This window comes from Marmota flaviventris, chromosome X (assembly GCF_047511675.1).
Source record: "Marmota flaviventris isolate mMarFla1 chromosome X, mMarFla1.hap1, whole genome shotgun sequence".
Classification (NCBI taxonomy): domain Eukaryota; kingdom Metazoa; phylum Chordata; class Mammalia; order Rodentia; family Sciuridae; genus Marmota; species Marmota flaviventris.
In genome coordinates, this window is record NC_092518.1 from 102,927,591 (window position 1) to 102,933,590 (window position 6,000).

Genomic DNA, 6,000 nt, shown 5'->3' on the forward strand with positions numbered 1-6,000 from the left:
GGGCAGATGGAGTCTCAGAGACCCTCTGGAGCACAGAGGTAGGGCCTGGGGGATGGGGCTTGGCCCTAGATTGGGATGCCTGTGATAGATACCAGGGAGCAGAGCTAAATTTGAGGAACTGCTGTAAGGCTTGCACCCCAACCAGATGTGGGTGGGAAGTCAGAGGTGACTGGCTGCTTCCAAGCTGGGCAACTATTAGGGAGAGGAGTCTTCCTGGCAAAAGCTGGTGTGTAAGTAAATGGGAAAGGACCGCAGGCCACTAGTTCTGTCTGGGCTTGGGGTTTGGTTGGGGGTGGGAGGAGAGCTACTACTGGGAGGGCAGAGCTGGAAGTGGCCACTGAGCTGTGGCACTTCCTTGGTATTCTGCCTGCCCTGCCTCCTAACAGTGCTGAACACTGTGCCCTGAGCTCCTTTGCACTCCCAGCCTACTGAAGCCTGGTACTTTCCCTCCAAGAACTGGAGACACCAAAACACAGAATCCTAGGTGCCCCACTCAATCCATGTGTCGCTAGAGATGATCAGAACCTTGCCAAAGTCTGGATCTGGCAGACTGGATCCAAATGTATTTTTCTTAATTTTTTAAAATTAATTTTTAGTTGTAGATGGACATAATAACTTTATTTTATTTATTTATTTTTATGTAGTGCTGAGGATTGAACCTAGTGCTTGCTAGGCAAGCACTCTACCACTGAGCCACAACCCCAGCCCCCAAATGTATTATTGAAGTCTCCTTCAAAACTGGGGGTTGGGGTTGTGGCTCAGTAATAGAACACTTGCTTAGCATGTGTGAAACACTGGATTTGATTCTCAGCACTACATATAAATAAATAAAGGTCAATCAATAACACACACACACACACACACACACACACACATATATATTTATATATATATACATATATATATACATATATATATTTGGTTCCTCCAAGACTGGCTGTCTGCTATGCAAGGGCTTCCTGGGCCTCCCAGTTTCCATGTGGTGTGGAACGATATGTGTGTTGGTGTTGATGTGTGAGTAGGTGTGCATTTGTATATGTCAGTATATGTATTGATGTGCTTTGTCAGTGTCAGCTGTGTCTGTGTTCATCTGTGTATCAATGTGTGTGTGTTGGGATGTGCTTATTCATATATGTGTGTATTTGTTGGTGTAGGTCTACTATGTGAGAGGGTAGGTGTGGGCATATGCAAATGTGTATGTAAGTTGGTACATTTGTGTATTTCAATTGTGTCAGTGTGTATTTTTGATTTGTGCTGGTATGTATATGAAGGCTTGTGTGAACCAGGTGTCAGCACATGCCTGTAATTCCAGTGGCTCAGGATGTTGAGGAAGGAGGATCACGAGTTCAAAGCCAGCCTCAGCAAGTTAGTGAGGCCCTAAGCAACTTAACAAGACCCTGTCTCTAAATAAAATGGGCCAGGGATGTTGCTTAGTGTTTAAGTACCTTTGGGTTCAATCCCTGGTGCAAAATAAATAAATAAAAGCTTGTGTGGGGTTTGGGGCTGTGGCTCAGTGGTAGAGTGCTTGCCTAGCATGTGTGAGGCACTAGATTCAATCCTCAGAACCATATAAATAAAATAAAGGTATTGTGTCCATCTATAACCAAATATGTGTGTGTGTGTGTATTTGTGTGGCAGTAGTGTATCCTGTGTATGTCAGTGTGTAGAGAGGCTTTAGCTCTTTGTGTTCTGGGCTGTGCATACCTTACCTCACCCAATGCAGTAGACCAATGACTGAAAGGTATGAATTATAACACTCATTTCCACAAAGAGATTTGGGAACTCTTTGGGTCCATGCTTCCCAATCTTTGGTCGAGGGTCACCTCCCCAGCTACAAGGGAGAAAGAAAGACTAAGGGGACAAGAGTTCTCATGAGTGGTTAGTTGGTGGATTTTCTTCCTTGACTATCTGTCCCAGTTGATGAGTGGGGCAAAAACTCCCCTTTGTGAAAAGGTATTTTTAGACTCTCTGGCACTGCCATAAACAAGTGTACATCTTTGAGGTGTTTTGTGGGGCCCAGCACATTGTCTGGCAGGTGCTCAATCAATATTTGTTGAGTGAGGAATGGATGGACGGAAGCATGTAAATCAGACACTTTCAATATTTTCACTGTCCCTAAGGAAATCGGAGCAAGCGGCAACTTCCTCAGAGCCAGCAGGTGACTGCCATTAGCAAGCTAAAGTTGTTTGTGGAGCCAGAATCCCCCGCCTGGGAGGGGAAATGGCTACCCCTGCTAGACAGGCCTGGGGCCTAATTGGAGCCAAGCTTTAGAAAGGTCACACTAACTGTTGAGGTGGTGGGGTACTAACAGCGGATAGGATGAGGGGGACAGGGAGGGAGAAGAGGGCAGTGAAAGGAAGCTAAGAGCTCAGGAAAAGCCTCCGTCCTAAAACTGTGACTTTATAAAAGGAGAAAGACATGTGGGACAGTAGAGTTGGCCTGAAACGGAGAAGCCCAGATAACAATGAAAAGATCAGAAAGTTGGAGGAGGAAGAAAAAGCAAAGCTGAGAAGGAAATGATCTGGGAATAACTAAATCTGGATATCACTGATTGGCTGTGGGTTCCATTCCCAGCACCAGTGGGGGTGGGGGATGAAACTCAGTGAGCTGAGCCAAAATAAACTAAGGATTCCTTTGTGCATTATCACCTGCTGCCCTTGGTTTTAGTTAGTTTATCCCAGTGGTTCTCAAACTGTGGTCTATGCCTAGCAGCATAACAGCATCTAGAAAATTATAAGAAATGCATATTCTCGCCAGGTACAGTGGTGCATGCCTGTAATCCCAGCAGCTCAGGAGGCTGAGACAGGAGGATCACAAAGTCAAAGCCAGCCTCAACAATTTAGCGAGACCCTAAGCAATTTAGTGAGATCCTGTCTCTAAATAAAATATTAAAAAGTGCTGGGGATGTGGCTCAGTGGTTAAGCACCCCTGGGTTCAATCCTGGTTAACCATAGCCCCCCCAAAAAAATAGAAAAGAAAAAGAAATGCAAATTCTCAGCATTTCTTCCACCCCAACCCTCACCCACCACCACCACCAGACTTACTGAATCAATCAGAATTTCAATGACTGGGACCCAGAGATCTGTGTTTTAATAAGACCTCCAGGAAATTCTGGTTTATTCTAAAGTTTCAGAATCACTGGTTTGTCTGAAAATCTAGCCCCAGTTGGATAGGACACAGGACTGGTAAGGTTTGGTAGATCAAGGGGAAAGTTGGAAGTCTGGGCCATTGCCTGCAATGGCAGATCCTGATGGATTGCTGCTATGGGCGGCATTAGAATATGGAGTGCTTAGGGTCGGGGAAGGGGTGCCAAACAGGAGTAGAGGGGACCTCTGTTGGGAGCTAGAAGGAGTCTGAAGATAAACTTTGCCTCCTTTCCAATTTTACATTCATTCCACAAATATTCACTGAATCTCAACTACACATTAGTGACTGTGCTAAATACCAAGAAAGAATGGGTGATGAGAACCCCTACTTCGACCTTAAGGAGCTCCCAAGCCAGTTGCCAGATAGCTCCATAAATAACTAGTAGTGTGATAAGTGATAATCAATCAGGAGTAAAACCCTAGGGAGGAAGAAACCGTCAGAGGTAAGGGAAGAGCCATTCTGACTGAGTCTCAAAGGAGGAGTGGTTTATTCCACAATCTAGAGAGAGTGGAGAAAACAGCATGTGTAAGGTCACAGAATGCAAGGGCAGGGCTGGGGATGTGGCTCAGTGATAGAACGCTTGCCTAGCATGCAATGAGGCACTGGGTCCCACCCCCAGTATAGCAAAGGGGGAAAAAATGCAGAGAACATTTAGGGAATTCTGAGTCTCAGACATAGGGAATGGTAAGAGGAGGAGATAGTGGTTATAAATGAGACTGAAAGATAAGATGGAGCCAGATCTAGAAGGGTCATGTTGATCATGGTAACTTGCTTAGGCTTTTTGCTTCAGAGTAGGGGTTTTCAAGCTGTGCTCTCCAGGCACAATGCCTACTCAGTCAGTGCCTGGATCTGTGCCCGGTGCAAATGGGATGCTCACAGTGAAAAAAAAAATACTTAATGGGTGGAAATTTCTCAATTTTAACTTTTTTTAACCATAAATTTTTCCTAAATCTTTGACAGATGCTCCTGCTTATCTGCTAGCAAGCAACAAAACGAATGAACAAGTAGCAAATGAATATTAAACAGACAATTCCAGTACTGATCATGCTTAATTCAACAGTTTAGTTTTTCATGGACATCTGTGCTTGTGGCTATGATTTTATATTGCACACACATAATGTAGACATATTTTTCTGCTAGCAGAAGTGTTCTTTTGAAAAGTGTTTTATTTCATATGGAGCAATTTAATATATCAATTATTTCATAGCATTCAGGAAAGAGCACCATGATATCCAGATGCTGTGCCACCTGAAACAGAGAAACTGTCCCTTAGATGGTGAAGAGCTGCTAAAGAGTTTTGAGCAGGGGAGTGACATGAACATATTTGCAATTTTGAAAGGTCATCCTGGGGCTGGCTTGTAGCTGGGTGGTAGAGTGCTTGCCTGACACATGTGAGGCACTAGGTTTGATCCTCAGCACCACATAAAAATAAAATAAAATAAAAGTATTGTGTCCATCTACAACTAAAATAAATATTTTTTTTAAAAAAAGGTCACTCTGACTCCTCCTTGGAAAAAGACTGGAGCAGAGGATGATTAAAGCAGTTAGGACTTGGGACTCAGGACACTATTTGTTGTGGTTTGATTGTGGTTTGTCCCCTCCAAAAACTCATGTTGAAATATAGTTGCTATTGTAAGGTATTGACAGGGTATAAATGTAATCCAACTATGGTGTTTAAGATGTGGCCTTTGGAAGGTGATTATTCTTAGGTAACCCCCCCCCCCTCCCCATTGGATTACAGTGGCTTTAGAAGGAGAGAAGCCAGGTATGATGGTACATAATGTAATCCCAGCAACTCAGGAGGCTGAGTCAGGAAGATCAAAAGTTTGAGGCCAGCCTTAATGACCTAGGTCCCAAGCAATTTAGTTAGACCCTGTCTCAAAAAAAGAATTTACAAAGGCTAGGAATATAGCTCAGTGGTAAAGTACCCCAGGATTAGATCCCCAGTACAAAAAAAAAGAAAAATAAAAAAGATAGACAAAAGGATCTTGAATGTTTTCACCATAATGAAATGGTAAATGTTTGAGGAGTTAGATATGTTTCCCTGGATATGAATGTTATACAATGTATACATGGATCAAAATATCACATGGACCAGATATAGTGGTGCAGGCCTGAACTTCCAGCTACTTGGGAGGCTGAGGCAGGAGAAAGTCAAGTTTGAGGACAGTCTAGACAACATGGTGAGACTCTATCTAAAAAAAAAATCACATGGCATCCATTGCTATAGTTGGAATCTTTTTCCTTTTTTTCTTTTTTTAGGTACCAGAGATTGAACTCATGGGCACTTAACCACTGAGCCACATCCCCAGCCCTATTTTGTATTTTATTTAGAGACAGGGTTTCCCTGAGTTGCTTAGTGCCTTGCCATTGCTGAGGCTGGCTTTGAACTCGAGATCCTCCTGTTGCAGCCTCAGAAGCTGCTGGGATTACAAGTGTGTACCACTGCACCCAGCTCTACTTTGGATCTTAAGTGTCCCACAAAATCCAATGTGTTAAAGGCTGGGTTCCCAGTTTGATGCTGTTAGGAGGTGGTCGAAACTTTAAGAGGTGTGTCCTAGTGGGAGGCCTTTATGTCATTGGGGAAATGCTCTGAAAGGGGATTGTGGGACCCTGGTCTCTTCCTCTTTCTCTCTGCTTCCTGGCTCACCATGAGGTGAACAATTTTGATCTACCACACATTCTGACTATAATGTGCTGCCTCATCACAGGCCCAAAAGAAAGAGAATGACTGATCATGGACTGAAACCTCCCAAACTGTGAACCAAAATAAACCTTTCCTATTTATAACTTGATTATCTTAAAAATATCTGCTATAGTAACAGAAAATTGTCTAACGTCCACTAATATGTA